Source organism: Ambystoma mexicanum, chromosome 7q (assembly GCF_040938575.1).
Source record: "Ambystoma mexicanum isolate Mex_15411 chromosome 7q, UKY_AmexF1_1, whole genome shotgun sequence".
Taxonomy (NCBI): Eukaryota; Metazoa; Chordata; class Amphibia; order Caudata; family Ambystomatidae; genus Ambystoma; species Ambystoma mexicanum.
In genome coordinates, this window is record NC_090941.1 from 1008578959 (window position 1) to 1008603053 (window position 24095).

The window sequence follows — 24095 nt, forward strand, 5'->3', positions numbered from 1 at the left end:
TTTATCAATCAGTGCCGGTTGCACTTCTTATGCCGGCCAGCAGCCTTTCCAACTGATCAAGCAAAAGTAGCTTTTGTACTTTCGTACCTTAGTGGCAATGCGGCAGACTGGTCGATCCCTCTAGTTAATCAAGATGATCCGGTTCTCCATGATTTTCAAGCCTTTCAGCTTAGTATGAAAAAACTGTTCGCAAGACATTCACAGGGGCAGGCCTTGGACAATGAGCTTCTTTCGTTGCGACAGGGTAATCAAGACCTTTTGGCTTATATTGCATCTTTCAATAGACTAATAGTGGAAACTCAATGGCCTGAGGACAAAAGGATTACGCTGTTTTATAGAGGTCTACGTGGAGAGCTCAAAGACGTTTTAGCCCAAGTAGTGAATCCCCCACAAGACTGTTCGGATTATATAGACTTGGTCGTTCAAATAGATCACAGGCTGCAGAACAGGAAGGCCGATCGTTCCAAGTTTGATGCTCGAGTATTTTCCAAACCGCCAACTCCTTCCAAAGGAGTAGACTCCGGGGAACCCATGCAAATAGGGGGTCTGAAAGGTCCTCTAATACAAAGGGAGCGGGAAAGGAGGAAACAGTTGCAATTATGCCTATATTGCGGAAACTCGGGGCACTTTCTTCGAGACTGTCCGGTGAAACCTGCCAAGAAGGCAGTAGGAGCTGCAGTTACCAAAGTTACAAACTCTGAGCAGGGAAACGACCTTGCCCGACAAGAATAGAGGTCCTCTTGCCGAGCGTGAAAACCAGTTCCGTGACCTCGCATTTCGTGATACCTATGGTCCTCATTAGCCCTGATAATCCGGATCGATTACATGCAATTGAAGCTTACGTCGACAGCGGTGCCATCGGCAATTATGTGGATCATGAAATGGTTTTGAGGATGAATCTAACTCTTTGTCCCAAGGCTGTAAAGGACGTCATTACTACGGTGGATGGTACGGAGACAGCCTCCGGGCCAGTAACGCATACCACTCAAGAGGTGACGCTAGTAAGTCAAGATGGACACCAAGAGAAGATCGTGTTCGATGTGATCAAGGCCCCTCAGTTTCAGATTATTCTAGGAATACCTTGGTTAGAGAAACACAATCCTCTGATCGATTGGCGAGCAAGAACGGTCCAGTTTCCAGAATGTGTCTCTACTTGTCAACCTCCACCTGGTGTTGCACTGGCCGCAATTTCTTCAGAGACTCCCCAGTTACCTCCCGAATACCTAGAATACCAAGATGTTTTCCGGAAGGATCAGGCTAACTCTCTACCTCCTCATAGGTCTTATGACTGCCAGATAGACCTGATACCTGGATCTACTCCTCCTTGTAGTAGAATTTATGCCCTCACCGAGCCTGAGAACCTTCACCTTCGACAATACCTGGATCAATACCTGACAAATGGGTTTATTCGTCCTTCCAAGTCCCCTGCTTCTTCAGCTTTGTTCTTCGTTCCAAAAAAGGAAGGAGACCTTAGAACTTGTATCGATTATCGCTCCCTGAACCAGATCACCGTTAAGAATAGATATCCATTACCTTTGATCCCTGAACTCCTGGACCAAGTCAGAAAAGCATGCATATATACAAAGCTGGATCTTAGAGGAGCTTACCACTTGGTACGAGTAAAAGAGGGCGATGAATGGAAGACGGCCTTCCGCACCAAGTATGGGCTATTTGAATATCAGGTCATGCCCTTCGGACTTTGCAATGCCCCGGCCGCCTTTCAATATTTTATGAACGATGTCCTCAGAGAGCTCATAGATGTATGTGTTGTTGTTTACATTGACGACATCCTCGTTTATTCTTCATCGGAATCTGAACATCGGAAACACGTGAAAATGGTCCTCGAAAGATTGCGTCAACACAAACTTTTCGCTAAGTTGGAAAAATGTGTTTTCAACGTGACTGAAGTTGAATTCTTGGGATTCATATTATCACCTGGCGGAGTGCGTATGGATTCAAAGAAGGTCGATGCAGTTCTCAAATGGCCATCACCATCCTCCGTAAAAGGTGTGCAAAGCATGTTAGGCTTCGCTAACTTTTACCGCAGGTTTATCCCCGAATTCTCTCGAATAGTCCAGCCCATCACTGCCTTGTTAAAGAAAAACAAACGTTTTGAATGGTCTACCGAGGCGGAACAAGCTTTCCAGGATTTGAAGACTAAATTTATCTCTGCACCAATCTTAAAACACCCTCGCCCCGAACTCCCCTACATCGTGGAAACTGATGCTTCAAGCCTTGCCATGGGGGCAGTTCTATCACAAAAGGACCCGGTAACCAATCAGTTGCATCCCGTGGCATTTTGGTCCCGCAAATTCTCGCCTCCTGAAATCAATTACACGATTACTGACAAGGAACTTCTGGCTATCAAGTCTGCCTTTAAGGCTTGGCGGCATTATCTGCTGGGGGCCCGACACACCGTTACTGTGATTACGGATCACCGAAACCTGCAATATTTGAAGACCGCAAAAGCCCAATCCTCTAGACAACTCCGTTGGGCATTATTCTTTGCCGAGTTTGACTTCATAATTACCTATCGACCTGGTACAAAGAACGGTAAAGCCGATGCCCTTTCTCGGATGGGAGTGGAAGAACACTTGATCAACCCTAAACCTGTACCAATCATTCTTGAACAAAGAATTCTGGGTGTAATCGCCACAGAATCCATAGAGGAAGTTAAGGATAAAGCCAGGCAACTTGTAACTCCAGCAGACATACAGAATTGGCATCTGCAGGGAAAGGACTTTGCAGTAAAGGACAACTTATTGTATTTCCAAGAACGATTATACCTACCCAGCACAGATTTACAGAAAAAAGTAATCTCTTGTTATCACGACTCTTTAATGGAAGGTCATCCCGGTATAGCCAAGACCTCAGAAAAGATCAAGCGCTACTTCTGGTGGCCGTCTTGGAAAAAAGATATCAGAGACTTTATAATGTCCTGTGGAGTATGCGCCCAAAACAAGAGTCAAAAGGAAAGACCAGCAGGCCTCTTACGCCCTATTGACATCCCACCTCGCCCTTGGCATACGCTTTCTATGGACTTCATCACCGATCTACCTCCATGCTCCGGATACAATACGATTCTAGTAATCGTGGACTTATTCTCCAAGATGGCGCATTTCATTCCGCTCAAAGGCTTGCCAACAGCAGCAACTCTGGCCCGAGAATTTCTCGAAAACATCGTCCGACTGCACGGTTTTCCTTCGGTTCTAATTTCGGATCGAGGTAGTCAATTTATTTCTCATTTTTGGCGAAGTTGCTGTCGGTCGGCTTAAATTGATGTGAGACTATCGACCAGTCACCACCCTCAGACCGACGGACAAACCGAGAGGACCAATCAAACTCTGGAACAGTATTTACGCTGCATGCTGCAACAAACTGAAAAAACTTGGAAAGATATCCTTTGGATAGCCGAGTATGCCTACAATAACTCTGTCCATTCGGGAACTGGGAAAACCCCGTTTTTTCTTTTGTACGGCAGTCACCCTCGAACCTCGGAGTTGGATCCCCTCCAAGATCTTGAAACACCAGCAGTAGACTACCTGCATTCTACAATCACCCAAGCCTTTAAGGAAGCTGTTTCTCACCTTCAAAGGGCTAAAGAACAATACAAGAAAGGAGCAGATCAACATCGGAAGGAAGCCCCTCACTATCAAGTAGGGGATCAAGTCTGGTTATCCACCAAATATCTATCTCTAAAAGGGCCACACACATTTAACCCAAGATACCTTGGTCCCTATTCCATCACTACCATAGTAAACCCAGTAGCGGTCAAGTTGGACTTGCCCCCGCACATGAAGATACATCCGGTCTTCCACGTCTCTCTATTAAAACCCGTGCAACCTCAAACCCGACTAACCAAATCTCCAAAACCTATCCTAGTGGATGGAGAACTCGAGTTTGAAGTCAAAAGCATTCTGGACTCCAAGATCTCCAAATCTAAACTATTCTACCTAATTGACTGGAAAGGCTACGGCCCCCAAGAGAGATCCTGGGAACCTGCTGAATATGTCCACGCTCCTCGCCTAATCAAAAGATTTCACCGAACATTTCCTGACAAGCCAAAACCCCCGGAGAAGCCCGGTTTGGGAGGGGCCTTGAGGGGGGGTACTGTCATGATCTCTGCTTCCAAAAGGTCAGGGTTTTCCCAACTCCCTTGGAAGCAGATCCATAACCCAGGTTCCGAGTGCCAACCAGTCCCAATTGGGACCTTTTGGACCCAGTCCTGGCGCCAGTGGCACCAGGCTCATAAATATGCCCAGTCCCAGCGCTGGAAGCGCCGGGCTCATAATGCTTGGGTGGACTTACCTGCAGCAGACCATGCTGCTTACTTGCCTGCCAGTTGAGCCTCTGATCCTCTTCTGTTTGGAACTACTTTTCCTGTTGGGTGGGGCTGGAGCCACTCCCTAGATTCAGAACACTGGAACTCTTCTGGAAGGCAGGAACTCTTTTCTTACCAGGAACTCTTTTCTTACTTGGGCGTGGCTGTGGAAGGAGACACCTAAGCACTACAGGAGGCTATTTAAACCACACCCGGTGGATGAATCTTGCTTTGCGTTATTCTGCAACCTCTGCAGCAGAACGCTCATCGTGTCTTCTGCATCCAGTCCTGGGCCTAAGGAAAAAGGCTTACCATCCTGAATCCAGTCTTCAGCAACACCTATAAAGACAAGAAAGAACAGGTTAGCATTCCGGCATCTGAAAGGCAAAGGCTTACCATCCTGAATCCAGTCTTCAGCAACACCTATAAAGACAAGAAAGAACAGGTTAGCATTCCGGCATCTGAAAGGCAAAGGCTTACCTACTCTTCGTGCGCTCCGGAGGTCTTCACACTGCATTCCGGCATCTGAAAGACAAAACAAGGTGCGTTTAAAGACATTGGGGAACTTTAATACTCACGTGCCATTACTCCTTTCCACATCTAATCCAGTGGGTATTCCGGCACCCTGCAGCCGCTCCGAACTCGTACCTGCAAAATAAAAAGACAGTTAGAGCGCATAGTGAAGCAGGCAACAAGCGCTTACTTACGTGCTTCCAGGCGCTTCTATTCATCACACGGGCTCCATCTTCAACTCACTTCAGCCCGTCATCCGCCATCGCCGGAACCCTGCAAAACAAGAGACATCATTACTAAAGACTTTAAAGACATTTGAATGACTCGAAACTTACCGTTCGTGCAGTAAACGACGGACAGCAGTCCTCTGAAGCCAAGAGGCCTGCGCTACCTATCCAGTGAAGAAACTGGTTACAGCACCCTGCCCTGAGGCAGATGGAGAGCTCGGCATTCACTTGCCTAAGGTGAGAGCGTTAACCTTTGGGGGTCTACAGGAGAGGAGAAGAGGAAAGAGATAGGGACACCCCAATAACCCCAGTTCATTAACCCCATATTTTCTATCTGCAGACATCTTACTCTACACGTCAGGCATACAGTGCACAGAGGTCCAGCCCAAAGAGCCAACCGGGTGCTACACATCACCTTTGAAGATACGGTAGTCGCCCAGTCAAGACCGGCGCCTCTGCGAGAATCAGGTGAGCGTTACACCTGCCAGCAGGCCCGCACTCATGTCCCACTCATGTCCCCTTGCACCCCCACCCCCAGCAGTGCAGGGCACCTGCCAGCAGGCCCCCACTTATGTCCCCTTGCACCCCCACCCCCCAGCGCTGAGGGGCACCTGCCAACAGGCCCCCACTCATGTCCCCTTGCACCCCCACCCCCCAGCACTGAGGGGCACCTGCCAACAGGCCCCCACTCATGTCCCCTTGCACCCCCACCCCCTAGCAGTGCAGGGCACCTGCCAGCAGGCCCCCACTCATCTCCCCTTGCACCCACACCCCCCAGCACTGAGGGGCACCTGCCAGCAGGCCCACTTATGTCCCCTTGCACCCCCACCCCCCAGCGCTGAGGGGCACCTGCCAACAGGCCCCCACTCATGTCCCCTTGTACCCCCACCCCCAGCACTGAGGGGCACCTGCCAACAGGCCCCCACTCATGTCCCCTTGCACCCCCACCCCCCACCAGTGCAGGGCACCTGCCAGCAGGCCCCCACTCATTTCCCACTCATGTCCCCTTGCACCCCCACCCCCAGCACTGAGGGGCACCTGCCAGCAGGCCCCCACTCATGTCCCCTTGCACACCCACCCCCCAGCACTGAGGGGCACCTGCCAGCAGGCCCCCACTCATGTCCCCTTGCACCCCCACCTCCTAGCAGTGCAGGGCACCTGCCAGCAGGCCCCCACTCATCTCCCCTTGAACTCACACCCCCCAACACTGAGGGGCACCTGCCAGCAGGCCCCCACTCATGTCCCACTCATGTCCCCTTGCACCCCACCCCCCAGCAGTGCAGGGTACCTGTCAGCAGGCCCCCACTCATGTCCCCTTGCACCCACACCCCCCAGCACTGAGGGGCACCTGCCAGCAGGCCCCCACTCATGTCCCCTTGCATAACCACCCCCCAGCACTGAGGGGTACCTGCCAACAGGCCCCCACTCATGTCCCCTTGCACCCTCACCCCCCACCAGTGCAGGGCACCAGCCAGCAGGCCCCCACTCATTTCCCACTCATGTCCCCTTGCACCCCCACCCCCCAGCACTGAGGGGCACCTGCCAGCAGGCCCCCACTCATGTCCCCTTGCACACCCACCCCCCAGCACTGAGGGGCACCTGCCCGCAGGCCTCCACTCATGTCCCCTTGCACCCCCACCCCCTAGCAGTGCAGGGCACCTGCCAGCAGGCCCCCACTCATCTCCCCTTGCACCCACACCCCCAGCACTGAGGGGCACCTGCCAGCAGGCCCCCACTCATGTCCCCTTGCACCCCCACCCCCAGCAGTGCAGGGCACCTGCCAGCAGGCCCCCACTCATGTCCCCTTGCACCCTCACCCCCCAGCACTGAGGGGCACCGGCCAGCAGGCCCCCACTCATGTTCCCTTGCATAACCACCCCCCAGCACTGAGGGGCACCTGCCAACAGGCCCCACTCATGTCCCCTTGCACCCCCACCCCCCACCAGTGCAGGGCACCTGCCAGCAGGCTCCCACTCATGTCCCACTCATGTCCCCTTGCACCCCCACCCCCCAGCAGTGCAGGGCACCTGCCAGCAGGCCTCCACTCATGTCCCACTCATGTCCCCTTGCACCCCCACCCCCCAGCAGTGAGGGGCACCTGCCAGCAGGCCCCCACTCATGTCCCCTTGCACACCCACCCCCCAGCACTGAGGGGCACCTGCCAACAGGCCCCCACTCATGTCCTCTTGCACCCCCACCCCCCAGCAGTGCAGGGCACCTGCCAGCAGGCCCCCACTCATGTCCCCTTGCACCCCACCCCCCAGCACCGAGGGGCACCTGCCAGCAGGCCCCCACTCATGTCCACTTGCACCCCCACCCCCCAGCAGTGCAGGGCACCTGCCAGCAGGCCCCCACTCATGTCCCCTTGCACCCTCACCCCCCAGCAGTGAAATGGCAATCTCATGACACAAACCAAAAGTCAACTATGTACATCAACACATATCCGCCACACGAAGGCAGGCGGTAGCATCCCTGTGCTAACAATAAGCCCGTATATACAGCTCTGATGAATGTCCCATACTCTGGCCCTCTAGGACAAATGACGTGCAGAGGGGTATGCGACAAACACAGACACCCGCTGTGTCAAAAATAGCGTGTATTGCGGGGGTGCGCGGGAAGTTTCACACGCGATTGTACCTGGGCGAGCGGAGTACGTGTACTTCAGGGGCTCGCGGGAAGTTTTACACGTGATTGGGCCTGGGCGAGTGGGGTACGTGTATTACTGGGGTGGGCGGGGAAGTGCAGGAGGCAAATGCGCGGAACGCCCACACGCACGCGCCAAAAAAGACTCGCTAATCCAGAAACACGTACGCCAGCAGGAAGCAGGCGTACGTGGACCCCCGCAGCATAAAAGTGTGCGCAAACAACAAGCAAGCTCAGACGCCAGGATGAACATACCGTTTCTAGCAGCAGTGGTCGTGGGATACCGCAGGAGGAGGAGGATAGTCAGGCCCAGAATTTTCACACCCAGAACCAGCCTTTTTGGCATGCCTGATGACCAGGTGTATGGGAGGTACAGGTTTCCACCTCACATAATACTCGACCTGGTCAGTGAGTGGGAGGATGACCTCACATCACCCACCCTCTGCTCCCAAGCACTCAGCCCCCTGGAGAAGGTCCTCAATGTACTGCACTTTTTGGCCACCGGATCATTTCAGCGGACAAGTGCCATAGTGGGGGGGGGTGTCACAGGCTACGCAGTCACGCTGCCTACACCAGGTCTTGGCCATCATGACTGCACGCCCATCAGTCCGCAGGCACATATACCTGTCCAGAACACCTGCAGAAAGGCAGGCTGCCGTCCAGGATTTCTACGGGGTGGCACAATTCCCCAAAGTCCTAGGTGCCATTGATTGCACCCATGTGGCTCTACGTCCCCCCAGGGCATCAGAGCACATCTATAGAAACCGCAAGCACTGGCATTCCATCACCGTCCAGGTAGTATGTGATGCCAAGGGAATCATCACCTCAGTATATGCCAACTATCCAGGGTCCACCCACGACAGTTTCATTTACAGAATGTCAACCCTAAACCAGGACCTAGAAGCTGGGCGGCATGGCGATACATGGCTGCTCGGTGAGTATAAATGCCACAGCACATGCATGCATGCTAGATACTGAGTAGTGTCACAACCCTACTAATGATACCCATCACCACCTCCCCAGAGGACAGTGCCTACCCTCTGAGCACCCATATGATGACACCAATTCGGAACCCCACCACGCCACCCAAGGTAAGATACAACACAGCCCATATTGCAACCCGGGGCATAGTGGAGCGCACATTCGGAGTGCTCAAGTCACGCTTTTGCTCTCTTGACCGTTCTGGCGGGCAGCTGTTATAAGCTCCCCCAGTAGTGTGCAGGATCATAGTGGCAGCATGTGTCCTGCACAACGTTGCAACACGCCAGGGCCTGCCGGTGGACATGGTGGTGCCCCCACATCCCCAACCACATGCATGCCCGCTGCGCATGGGAGGGGAAAGGGCACAGGGTGAGGCAGCCCGAATGCAGCTGGTGGCTAATTACTTCACTTAGAATCACACCCCTGTGGAGTGCACACAGCCCTGCCACATACCAGCTGACAATCGATGATGACACAAGGGACAGTGAACTGTCACAACCATACCAGCCTGAGATTGGTCACCTGGAAGTGTCACAATGTGTGCATCCCTACCTACAGAAACACCACCAATGCTGTGTCATCAAAAGACACATATGCTGCTAAATGCATTACCCCCTTGCAAAATACATTAGAACAGTGCCATGTCACCCATCCCCTCCCCAGCACCAACACCCAACACACCATGGCATGTCATGCTATGTGAGAGCAAACAAAGCAATCCCGAAAACCTGACACAAGTGTCACAAAGTACAGTGTCCCTAATGGAAACTGGCCACACACAATATGCTCCCATTAATGTTGAACTAACAACACACATGACCAAATACTTACCAACAATACAATGCAGCTACACAAGCTCAAACATAACTAAAACATGACAGTACTAAGTTAAAGAAGTCGTAGTCTTACAACCTGAATATGCCACCACATCGCCCCCTTCCAACTGTAGTCTTGCAGGCTTCAAAACTTGTCTGTGTACTGCATACAACATGAACTCCATCTCCAAAGTAGACGGCATTGTGAAGACATGAGGAATGAACCTGCAAATTCAGAGGGAGAGATGGAAGCAGAAGCATACATAATTCATGCAGTGTACAATACAACAAAAATATACACAAGGAATGTCTACACAGTATTGACTACAGACTGCCCACACAGCTCATGGGAGCCCAACATCACTGTGTACATCACTGTCACTTGGTCACACCCTTTGCAAGCCCATGGAAACGGGAAGCAGGAGGGGTGTGTGTCTCACGAACCCAAGCATCAAACCCAAACTCAGGACAAGCCTTCATGTGCCCAGCCGGAATACAGTGGATGCCCACGGGAGCCACACAAGGCAACACACTGTTAAAAAATAATCAAAAATCAAAAATCAAAAAAGCAAAAAGCAAAAATCAAAAATGGCCATGTGGGGCCCGGGGGGCGGGGCGGGTGGGAGTCCACCAAGGAGGTCAGAGGACAGGATGCAAACCAACAACCGCCTGTGTGGATGTTGGAGAAAAAAAAAACCTCCATGGGCTCATGGCCTGCACGGCTATACCAATGTGGGAGAACTGCTGCTGTCACTCTAATTACCCTCTGCTGCTGCCACAGGAGGTGGTGGTGCTATGGGAGGCAGCCCACGCAAAGCCCTGGTATGGTCCTCCATGGCAGCAAGCATGCGGGTGTGGAAGGTCTCGTTCTGAAGGATTATAGTGCGGAGATCCCCATGCAGCACCTGACGTGATGCCCGGATCTCCTCCCGAGTTGCCTGCATCTCAGCTGAGAGCGAACGTGTGAGCCGCTCCAGCTGCTGTTCTGTCCTCAAGTTAGTGGAAGTCTCAAGGTCAACAAGAGTCTCCCTGAGGTGATGGAGTTCTACCCTCAGGGCTTCCCTGTGGCCCTGGGACTCTATTGATATCGATTAGCGTAGAGTCTCCAGTGCCGCCCGTCTGTCCCTGTTGGATGCCAACATGTCCTCCCTGTGTGATTGGCAAATGAAGTCTGTTGTCTGCTGTAGTAGCTCCATCAGCCTTTCAGGGGGGACAATGGAAGTGGCCACCCTCTCCATTGCTTGAGCCATCATCTCAACTGATGCTGCCTGTTGGGTTGCCATACCGTAAATGGATTGTTCCCATGCGGTATTGCCTGATGACGTACAGCCACCGCGTCGGCGGGCACCACACCTGTTTGGGGCAAGGCGATCTGCGCCTTGCTGTGCCGGCACTGCCTGAGGCTGCAGGACTGCATTCCCCCTCTGATCTGCTGGCCCAGGAACAGGATCAGATGTTGTGGAGTGTGACCCTGCACCCGTAACCGCCAAAGGCTGACTAACCAACACTGACATCCCCATAGAGGGTTCTACCCCTGATGCAGGTGGGTTGGACAGAACAGAACCCCTTCCAGAAACACTTACCTGCGACGCCACATAGGTCTCATCATCCGAATCAACACCTGAACAGAGGTCTGGGGAGGTGCACCCAGAGACACCCCTTGACAGAAACGTCTGCAGCAAGAGTGGGTTCTCACCCACTGGTGGCCGGTTGTGCCTCAGGTTCCTCCTGGGTCTGCACCATCTCCTCAACCTCACCAGCATCAAGTGCGTCATCCCCTGCAAAAACATGAAAGACAAAAAATGGAAACAGGCATTAGCACCATAGCACACAAATAGGCCTGACAAGCTACAGAACCAGTACATGATTTACACATGTCCCACATGACTATAACCCTCCCATGCATGCACTGTCACAGAGTTGGAAGGGGAGGGAAAAGTCTGACACTGATGACACCAAGATGGAAGAGCAACACATTTGCTGCATGCTGGGTAGCACTGCCATCACACATTGGCCTGTGAGTGGCATGTCCTATACACATAAATGACACATGCCATCACACAGATGGCATGTACCATAGCCATGGTACATTCCACAAGTACATCCATATGTCAGTGAATGAGTACTGTCACCCATCCATGTGAGATGGACATGAGGAGATGAAAAATGCCACATAGTGTGACAAGATACGCCATGCGCCACACACTGCAACACATCCAGTGTACAAAAATACAGTGATTGCAGCGCCATGTACACATGAATGGTTGTGCACTTCAACATGACAGGAAACAACTAGCATGTTCCACATTCAAACAGGCCCAAAAACATCATGTGATCAGGACAATACTCATTCAGCCTGAATGGTCAAATCATTCAACTACCAAGGTGACACATGTGGGCCTATGTGGGGTTCTTCACTGACAGAAGCATGTCACATATGTCAAAATAGGGCTGAGGAATGTGTTGCAAAAGTGGGAGAATTGAAACAATCAGCCTGAAAGAACAATGAAAAATACAAACAATGTTGTTGCATGATGCCACCTCAAGGGCAACTGCTGCAATGTTGCGCCAAATTACTACTGTGGGCAGAAGGGATAGTGTCACACCCATTTCCAAGGCCGCAGAATGTTTTGGATGAAGCACATGGGTGACCCATACTACTCAGTCACACACACCCTCACCTGGCACTCAATCAGAACCCGTCACCCAAACAACATACACATGCATTACACACACACACATGGGCACTCACCGGACAATGTGTCATAATCGGGTAGTTCTCCCACACCTCGGATCTGTTCCTCTGTGATGAAGGTCCCAGCAACAGACTCATGTTCAGTGAGTTTGTTGTCCTCTTGTGGAGACCCACCGCCAAACACCAGAGTAGCGGCATGACTTGAGGCCAGCTTGTCCTTTGCTCTGCGTTTCAGGTCGTTCCACCGCTTGTAGCAATCATCAGCTGAGCGCCTCACAAATCAAATCAAATCAGTGGACTGGGTTGTTGGAGTGTGCGAATGCACATTGACCATAGGACTTGGTGCAGGCATTGTCTGAAGTGTGATGTTGGCAGGGGGAACATCAGTATGATGGACCAGGACCGACACTGTCCTGGCTGGGAGAGTCAGAGCTGGGGCGGATGAAGCTGCAGCTGCCCCTGCAGCCTCACCACCCTGCATACTTTGGGCAGCAGATGACATAGCTGCCGCAGATCCACGTGGCTTGGTGACAACTTGCACCGCCACACGTGGCTTAGACTTGCTGACCTGGAAGTCAGCCAGGGAGTCATCCTGTGCCAGGTCAGGTGCCACAATGGGCTGGTCCAACAAGGGCTGAGCTGGGATAGTCTCAGCCACGTTTCCCTCAACCATGGGAGGGGAGCATGGGTGTCCCTGATTGGTCCTCCAAACATGGGGGTCTAGGGACACCCTGCAAATCCTGGCCACATCCCCTACCGCGCCCACGACGTCCACCTTTTGAAGGTTGGCCACCTTTGCCTCCCTTACCGCTTGGTCGCCTCCCAACCATGGCACTGATGTTGTTGTGCGTATGGGAGGAGCAGTAAACTATTGTCCTGGGCAATTGGGGGTCAAAGGGGTAGGGTACTAGATGGAATTCGTACCCTAGTGCTCTAACAAGGCTGTCTGTGACCCCTGGGGGAAGATGATGGGTCACACAACGCACAGGCAGCCCAAATATAAAAATAAATGTGCACGCAACCCCTCGTAGACCACGTGCGTGGAAAAATGAACCCGCACTATGCTGTGGCCCCCAGAAACACAAAAATAAGCGTACGCGTGATACACGCAGCCTACAATGACCTCTGAAGTGGAACGCGACACACGGGGCAAGCACAGTTGCTAACTATGTGCGGAACTCACCGCCTACCTGGAAAAAGAATGTGAAAAATTTGCGCGTGTGCACGTTGGCAACACCCCCGCCAAAAGAAGAATTGTATGCTGTATGAGGAGACAGGACAAAAGGAGAAGTGAACACTGTTTGAGGAAACAGGCCCAAAAAAAGTAGAAAAATTAAAGCTGTCAAAGGTAACAGGGAGCACGAACTTGAAACGGTGTGAAGTAATCGCGTGTGAACCGACAAGAAGTACAGAATCCACCCACTCGCTCTCCACAAAAAGCACTCCACAAAAAGCACGTACAAGGAAATGGCGTCCTACATGTACCTTTTAAACCGGCCCACACGTACACGTCACTTACGCGTGTACGCACCCTTTACTCCAATTACACGCGCTGACACTCGGACGTGCAGCTTTTCCACGTGTGCTCTGTCATCACGTGCTATGAGGGAAACACCAGCGCGCATCACGTCACAGACGCGCTTACACGCTAAGGGCCTTTGGTCCAATGAAATCGCGTACGTGCGCTGACGTGCTTACGCGCTAAGGGCCTTTACTCGATTTACATGCTGACGTGCAAGATTTTTACGTGCCAAATCACTCCGTATCAAGCTGGCCACGCGTTCACACACGGAAGACCACGCTCCTGCCCAGAAGGCCGAATTACTGCCCCCCAGAGCCCCGAGCACGCTCCCACCTGCCATCTGCTGCTGCCTGATTGCCTGCTGCCCACGTGCCCTGCCATTTACTGCCTGCACGTCAGCCAGGGGTGCTGTTACTGTGACCACCCCTGCTGGAACCGAAGACTCCCAACTGTGATTCCATCGCTCCACAGCCCAGCCCCAGGACCCAGTTGCCCACCCACTCCTGCCTCTGGGGTTGCCATGTCTAGCACTACACCGTCTGGCAGCACTGGCAACCCCCAGCCAGAGAGGCAGAGGGCCACCAGCTTCACTGCCACTGAAGTTGGTGTCCTGGTGGAGCAAGTCCTGGGGCAGTATGATGCCCTCTTCGGAAGGTCGCGCGCCGACAAGGAAGGATGGACCAGGATCTGGATGGACATCGTGACTGCCATCAACGCGGAGGGGGTGACAGTCTGTGAATTCCATCATGTCAAGAAGCACTGGGAGGACTTCAGGTCCAGGACCCTCAACAAGGCCCAGCGCCTCTTGCATACTGATTGGAAGCTGTGCGTGTGGTGGTGTGCCAGTAGTGTGCAGGTTGCACATGTGGTTTTGTAAGGCCATGTAAGGATGTGTATGTACAGGGCCGTGAGGCTGACACATGCAAGTCCTTTCATGTGTGAGACACATGGATGGTGTATTTGTGCGTAAGCATGCAGGCCAAATGCAGATGTGTGAGCACACATGTTTGAATGACTGTGTATGTCAGTTGTCAAGGTTGTGGTGTCACACATGGATGTTGGTTCCAGCTGCATGTATCTGCACTGTGTACATGTGCATGTATGTGTATCTGACAAGTGTGCAACTGTCATGCAACATGGATGCATGTGAGACTGATATGTAGAAGTCTGATTGCCAGATGTGACATGGATGCCGATCTCATCACTGCAACACATGGTGGAGGTGTACACATGCATGTAAGTGTGGTGGCGTGTGTGCATGTCTAGTGCACTCCCTGTGTCTTATGTGATGTCTGGCTCACCTTTGCCTGCTCATGCTGTTGTATGTGTATGGATGGTGCTGGCTGTTGCAATATGGCTGTGGAATAGCTCATGTGTGTGATTTGAAATGACATGTGTGTTGGGGATTGTGATGCCATGTCTGAAGTTTGACAATGACACTCGTGTGCAACTGTCATGTGTGTATGAGTCCATTGTACAGTGCCCTGATGCCTGTGTCCTATCTCTCCCTGTCTGCAGCATCGACTGATGAAGAGGGCGGAGAGGGTGCTGTGGAGGACAGCGACAGGGATCGCACCGCCAGCCGGAGACGCAAGGCCCGGCTCCCCTCCCAGGTTGTCATCTCGTCGGGGAGTGAGGAGTCCGGTGCCGCATCCCAGGTCGCAGCTGCCGAGGGGAGGTCCAAGAGGCGGAGATCGGAGTTGGACTCCTCGGCAGCCGAAGGGGCAGCTGAGACCCCACAGGGCCCGATGGAGGAAGATGGCACGGAGTCATCCAGGTTGGTGGGGGGTTTGGTGGAGGAGGAGGCCATGCAACGGACAGAGACGGGGTCTGGAGGTGGGGATTCCACTGGTGCTAGTGGTGCAGTGCAGGGACAGGGACAGGAGGCAGCACAGGCCAACCGCGGAGGTGCCTGTGTGTAATCCTGTCCCCGATCCTGTGACTGCATCATCTTGCACCAGCAGGGATACCTACGTCCAGACCCGTTTTCAGGCAGGGGATGAGCTTACGACAACTGGCCTTCCACTGCCTGTGGCTATCCGGGATCGGGTTGAGCCTGTCCTGGGTGGTGTGGCGTTGCGTCAACGGGCCATGCGAGGTGAAATGCAGTCTTTTCATGGGGAGACTGCATGTCGTCTCGAATGGCTCGTTGACCACGTCGACCTACTGGGACAGGTCACCAGGGCCGGATTCATTCGTTTGCTGGGCCTTGTTCCGACCCCCTCTTCAACTGAACCCCCTATGCACCAGTCATACTCTGTGCCATCTTCCCACCCATGTGTCACCTGGGTGCCCTGTGGAGCTGCCTCTGACCCTGCGGCCAGGCTGGTGGAGGACACATCCCTGCCACAGTCGGGAGTCAGACGTCCAGCAGGGGTGGCCACCTCAACAACTGCACCCCAGCCGGAGGTGGATGTGCAGGCAGCAAGTGCCAGGGCACGGGCAGAGGCACAGCAGCAGCAGCAACAAGGTGGGAGCCATGACGGCTCGGTGCCTTCGTCATCGGAGGGGCAGGTATCGGCCAGAGGGCAGGAGTACCCAGGACGGGAAGTGTCTTCCATGTGACAGCGGTTAGGCCATGCCATAGATGCGGATCGGCAGCGGGCAGAAGAGGCACGACTCACGATGGTCAGGGCAGAGAACTCCATGCGGAGGGCCTTGAGGCTGGCCGAGTGCCTCGAAGCAATTCGCAGCGAGTTGGAGGAGAACATGCCATCGTCCCTGCGAACCCTTGGGGCCATGGAAGAGGACCGCCTCTGGGACATTGAGCAGGAGTTCGATGATGCCCTGGCCCAGGATATCCAAAAGTGAGCAGTCGGACTAGCTCGCTGCCCTTGTAAATAATTAGATAGTGTTAGGTTTCCTTTGGTTTTTTCTTTATTTTGGTTGCGCTTGGACAATGCACCATGTTTCTGTATATAGTTTTTCATTAGGTAGTATTTTTGATAGGTTCGATTTCTTCAGTTGGGATCATGGACCCTGGATTGTTCATCTGTATACAGTTCACTATTGGATCCATCTCTTTTTTTTGGATTTCCCCATGGACCAATGGTTTTCACTTTTGTTTTTCCTTTGTTGGACTGTGACTTTCGACACCTTTCCTTTGGATTATGATTTCTTGTTTTTCATTATTTTTTACGGACATGCAGCTTTTCTTTTTTTATTCCCATGGTTGTTTGTTTGATTTAAATTCCATTTTTTTCTTCATACTTCGATGTGTGGTATTATCTCATTGGTTTCATGCATGTCATGATATGGGTTTTCACATTCACTTGCAACCATTGTGTGTGTGTGACGGACATGTGTTCATTTACATACTTGTGAGGAAGAAATAAGTGGGCACCACTTTGTGTAAATTGGTATTTCTTAGAATATTTCTTCATGAACGATAAAATACGGGAGGGAAATTAGAAAAAGATTCACAGGAGCTGGCTGCGATGAGTCTGGAGACACCCTGACTCGTGTAGCAAAAAAGTCCAAGTAGATCAGGTAAACCAACCTGACCACGTAGCCGCTCTCCGTATGTTGTCCCAAATAACGGGTAATGTAATTCACAAGGATGGTACTGTTTTCAGTATTAAAAGTTCCTTTTGTAGAAATATATTGTGGTAACGTAGAATGAATCACCAGTTTGAATCAAGGTTTCATTTATTTTTAAAGCAAAAAAGATTAAAGGTGGTGACTAATATAATCTTAGTCGGTATGCGGCTACCATCTCACATAGTTGTAATCAACCAATAGTGCCAATGCATTTCGGAGCATGCCGCTCCTTCATCAGGGCAGGTCTGTGTTGCATCATGTAACATAATTAAACAAAGTATTGATAAAATCACATAATTAACAAAACGGGGAACCATTGAATTTAGTAACATATATTACATTTGTGCATAAATTAATTAATTCAAAATAAGGACATAATCATAAGAATACAATCATAGAAATATAATGTGTCACATACCCGAACAGATTTGATTACAGGATGCAATAACGAGATGGTGGAAAAAGAAATGGAAAAAAGGGCAGAGTAAGTGAAATGAATGGTGGGTTAACCAAAAGATAAATATCAACTGTGAAGAGGAAAGTTTAAAGATACCTAGAGGGATCGGGGTAGCCAGTGGTAAGAAGAAGGACAATTGTCCGGTTCACGAAGGATCGACGGTCAATGAACTCGATTCGATCAGACGAGAATCTGTAAACGTAACAGTGTATCAGAAAGATGACCAAAGCGTTACATAGGAATGTCAGAGGGACAGGTAGAAATGTGCTTACCTGCGCTCGCGGGGCTGCGAGTGCACAGAGGATAGAAACGGGGGTGGCAGTATTGCGCCGTTTCGCATCACCAGTTTACAGCGTTACCTAGGGAACTGAAACTTAAATGGGATTGTGACGTGTCAGTCTAGTGAAAAGCGCGGTGTAAATTGTGTGATGTATTGTGAGACTAAGGGGCCATTAGAAAACAAACAAACTAATTTTGAGTGTTGATGAGTGTGGATGAGCTATTGTGGAACATAGAGAAATGAACATTAGAAGTAATCAATGAACATAGAAAACATACTATGTGCACAGAAGAAAGTAATGTAGAAATAAATGGAACAAAGTTAAATGACACAATTATGTATGTACAAGAAGCTTATAAATATCTGGAGCAATTATAATGTTGCACAGTTGTATAAAGACTGTGAATCTTTTTCTAATTTCCCTCCCGTATTTTATCGTTCATGAAGAAATATTCTAAGAAATACCAATTTACACAAAGTGGTGCCCACTTATTTCTTCCTCACGATTTTGCCCTTCCTTTTTGAGACACATGCAAGTGGAGGCACACATTGATTTAATAGTACCCAGTATTTATCACCATTTTTCAATAACACAATGTCCTTTGAAGATATCGAAGGTCTCTCAAATAAATGTGCGGAAACCCTAGGGTTTTCAAACGAGGAGGCGGCGGCCATCCTTGAACTTATCAGTGAAACAACAATTGGAACACATGCTACTACAATTAAAGACCCAGCAAAACGCATCAAGCAACTAGAATACTTAATACGCAAAGAGATAAATCGAAAACTACATGCGATCACATTAGGTCGCTATTTCAAGAACCAACGTATACCCAGAGGACTTCGCATCCAACTTCGTCCTACGCTCTGCAAAGAAAGTAAAGAATTTGTAAAAAAATGGGAAGCCATTTTGAATAAATGCTCATTGGATCTCATATTACTAACCATCCAAGAACTATCCAAAAATGTAATTACCCTTAACACCGAAATTCAAGACATTGAAAAGGAACTAGTTGGATCATTGGGTAAAGAAGAGTACGACATCATTCTAACTGACATCAACAAGAAATTGGAAGAATATAAGTCAGAGCTAGAACTGAAGAAAGTGAAAAAAATTAAAAGGGACACATACGATTACATTAACGAGGAAGTCTACACATGGATGGATAAATATGGTCCAGTAGCACCAAAACAACTCTATAAATATCCATCAGATAACGCATCGAGATCAGACAACACATCAAGCTCTGATTCAGAAATACAGAGAGAATCGGAGGTTCGGACTGAACAACCATCGAGTGATCCCACCTTAATAGCTAGTTCTCCCACAAGAACACCTGCATCTACGTCTTTTTTAGGAGCGCGCCCAAAAGAACCCGCAGGGGGAGGAGGAAATCTCAAAAACAAGCCACAAACAAGACTCCAATTGAGGAAAACCTAGTTATTAATATATCCACTAAAATCCTGAATAAAACAGAAGAAAATACCTTACAGAAAGGGCTGAGTTTTGTGCCTACTTACAGTACAACACTATTCAACACGAAAATTGAGCTGTATAAATTTATAAGAAAACTTAAATTGAAGGTATTTTTTGAAGAGCTTGAACCACATGAGAACACAATTGTCAACCCTGACTTACAGGAATTCAGAACTAAGAGTGGATTCATACCACCAATCTCGGTACCATCGATTGACATTTTCCAAAAACTTGTCACTCGTGACATCGAACGGATCAGCTACAAACCACCTCCGTATAAAAACATGAAACCCCATGAGATCAGAACTATTCGAAATCTATATTGTGACAAGGACATTACCATACGACCAGCTGACAAAGGAGGAGCCTTAGTCATCATGAACACTATGGATTATGATAAAGAATGTATCAGACAACTGCAAGATCATACAGTCTATGCACCCTTAGATCACGACCCCACCATGGCCATCAAATTGAACTTGGAAACATTACTTGATAAAGCTATGGAGTTAGACTGGATAGACGAACACACCCGCAAATATTTGAACAATCCACACCCAAGGATTCCCAATTTTTATACACTACCCAAAATCCACAAAGACCCTGTTAAACCGCCTGATAGACCAATAGTAGCGGGTATGAACAGCATAAATCAACCGTTGGGAGTGTACATCGATTTCTTCCTCCAACCACTAATACAAAAAACTCCTACATATATTAAAGATACCACACATTTTTTACAATGTTTAAGCTCAGCAACCTTTGAACAAAACCATCTGATGTTCACCATCGATGTGAAGAGTTTATATATGTCCATACCTCACGATCTTGGAATTGAATCTGTCGAATGGCTTTTGCTAAGAGCACCAGAAATTAGGGCACAGAAAGAATTTATATTGGCTCTTCTGCAGTTTATCTCGGAACATTCATATTTTCAATTTCAGAACAGTTTCTTTCTCCAAACCTCTGGGACATCTATGGGGGCCACCATGGTACCATCATATGCAAACTGTTTTATGCATAAATTTGAAATGGATCATGTACTTCACAATCTTGAATGGAATAAGAACATACATCTATGGTTACGTTACATCGATGACATTTTTGGACTATGGATTGGCACTGAAGACACATTCAATGAGTTTTTTATATATCTTAACAATGTTGACCATCGCATTCAGTTCACTAGAGAGATCTCCAAAGATAAGATTACATTTCTTGACGTCCAAATAGAGAAAAGAGAGAGTAACTACAGCACCTCTTTGTTCCGCAAACCCACGGATCGCAATAATTTATTGCATCGCCTGAGCTTTCATCAGCCCAGTCTACTCAAGAATTTACCTTACAGTCAACTATTGAGAGTCAAGAAAATTGTGAGTGACCCTGACGATTGCCAAGCACAACAATACGGAATGAGAGAGAAATTCATTGCACGTGGATACAAAAGGGAAGAACTCGACTTGGCGACACGAAGTGTAGATTACCTAGATCGTGATACCCTACTGATGAGTACGTCTAAACCCAAGAAAGAACTCAAAACTCCAATATATGTCTCGAAGTTCTCCATCCAAAGTAACAAAATAAAGAACTCCATTAAAAAACACTGGAGCATTTTCAAAAATGACGTCAGGGTACAGAATCTTTTTGAACAGCTACCAGTATTCGCCTACCAGAGAAGTAAGAATTTACGAGACGAACTGGTCCGCACACGGCCCTCCATGAAGGAACCGATTACTCCACGTACAAGAACGTATCCGTGTTTACACTGTACCAATTGTAATCTAGTAATCAAGGGCAACACGATATATCATCCCAGAACAGGCAATAAGATTCTCCTAAAAACATTTGGAACCTGTGATAGTGTGAACGTTATATATGGTATCAAATGCCCCTGTGGGAAATATTATGTCGGTCAATCCACGAGAACTGCCAAAACACGGTGGAATGAACATCGGTCTTGTATACGCAACAGTAACCTTAATTCATCCGTGGCACGCCATTGGCGAGATAAAAGCCACAATTTGAACCAAATCAGGTTCCTGATCCTGGAAGTAATAAAGAAAACCAACCCACATGAAGATTTGGGCCTGCGACTCAATCAAAGGGAAACCTTTTGGATAGACAGACTCGGTAGCCTTTATCCGCATGGCCTTAATGAAGAGATTAACTATCACTGTAACATTTGAGTTGTTATGGTCTTATGGTCTATTATTTTGTGGCGAAACACCATTTATCTCTTCACATTAAGTATTTTTGACTTCTTGTGCATTGCAACCTTGACCATGTTGGGTATGGGTTGCTTCCTCATATATTTGAGGGTATTCATGTTGTTCCATATTATTTGCTATACATACTTATCAATTTAATTTTATGTATTATTTCCTGGATACTCTTCCCTACTCCCGAACTTCGGTTTGGGACCCAAGGTAGCACATGTTGTCACTACCTACTGGGATCAGTGTCCATAGATAGAAATATTATAGTCTTTATACAACTGTGCAACACTATAATTGCTCCAGATATTTATAAGCTTCTTGTACATACATAATTGTGTCATTTAACTTTGTTCCATTTATTTCTACATTACTTTCTTCTGTGCACATAGTATGTTTTCTATGTTCATTGATTACTTCTAATGTTCATTTCTCTATGTTCCACAATAGCTCATCCACACTCATCAACACTCAACATTAGTTTGTTTGTTTTCTAATGGCCCCTTAGTCTCACAATACATCACACAATTTACACCGCGCTTTTCACTAGACTGACACGTCACGATCCCCTGTCACGTGTCTATTTAAGTTTCAGTTCCCTAGGTAACGCTGTAAACTGGCGATGCGAAACGGCGCAATACTGCCACCCCCGTTTCTATCCTCTGTGCACTCGCAGCCCCGCGTGTGCAGGTAAGCACATTTCTACCCGTCCCTCTGACATTCCTATGTAACGCTTTGGTCATCTTTCTGATACACTGTTACGTTTACAGATTCTCGTCTGATCGAATCGAGTTCATTGACCGTCGATCCTTCGTGAACCGGACAATTGTCCTTCTTCTTACCACTGGCTACCCCGATCCCTCTAGGTATCTTTAAACTTTCCTCTTCACAGTTGATATTTATCTTTTGGTTAACCCACCATTCATTTCACTTACTCTGCCCTTTTTTCCATTTCTTTTTCCACCATCTCGTTATTGCATCCTGTAATCAAATCTGTTCGGGTATGTGACACATTATATTTCTATGATTGTATTCTTATGATTATGTCCTTATTTTGAATTAATTAATTTATGCACAAATGTAATATATGTTACTAAATTCAATGGTTCCCCGTTTTGTTAATTATGTGATTTTATCAATACTTTGTTTAATTATGTTACATGATGCAACACAGACCTGCCCTGATGAAGGAGCGGCATGCTCCGAAATGCATTGGCACTATTGGTTGATTACAACTATGTGAGATGGTAGCCGCATACCGACTAAGATTATATTAGTCACCACCTTTAATCTTTTTTGCTTTAAAAATAAATGAAACCTTGATTCAAACTGGTGATTCATTCTACGTTACCACAATATATTTCTACAATAGGAACATTTAATACTGAAAACAGTACCATCCTTATGAATTACATTACCCTTTATTTGGGACAACATAAGGAGAGCGGATACGTGGTCAGGTTGGTTTACCTGATCTACTTGGACTTTTTTTCATTTACATACTTGCCATTGGGGTTGTATCATGTAATTGCCTTTTCTATGTGGGTGGATGCAATACTTGGTTGGGTCTTTGGGCTGGGGAGGCTGGCCATAAGGGCCATGATTGAGGATCGTCATGACCTGGGGGCAGGGGGACATGAGTGGGGGCCTGCTGGCAGGTGCCCTGCACTGCTGGGGGGTGGGTGTCCATGGGGACATGAGTGGGACATGAGTGGGGGCCTGCTGGCAGGTGCCCTGCACTGCTGGGGGGTGGGGGTGCAAGGGGACATGTGTGGGGGCCTGCTGGCAGGTGCCCTGCACTGCTGGGGGGTGGGGGTGCAAGGGGACATGAGTGGGACACTCCCGCGCACCCCTAAAATACATGTACCCAGGCCCAATCGCATGTGAAACTTCCCGCGCACCCCTGATATACATGTACACAGGCCAATCGTGTGTGAAACTTCCCGCGCACCCCTGAAATACACGTACCCAGGCCATTCACGTTTGAAACTTCTCGCTCAGCCCTGAGATACACGAACCCAGCCCAATCGCTTGTGAAACTTCCTGCGCACCCCGTAATACACGTACCCCACTCGCACAGGCCCTTTCGCGTGTGAAAGTTCCTGCGAACCCCGTAATACACGTACCCTGCTGAAATCGCGTGTGAAAATTCCAGCGAACCCCAGTAATACACGTACCCCACTCGCACAGGCCCTTTCGCGTGTGAAACTTCACGCGCACCAAAGTAATACACGTTCCTTGCTTGGCGTTTGCTGTTTGGCAGCCCTGTAAAATGGTCCAAGGTTAGCGCAGCCCTTTGCGCTGAATTGGGAATTTTGATGGCTTTTCCTTGCGCGAGGGCATTCTTGGGGGCGTAACTGGCGCTGCTGCAGGGTCGCTGCGCTACTCTGCGCCACGGCTGGTTTTGGAGG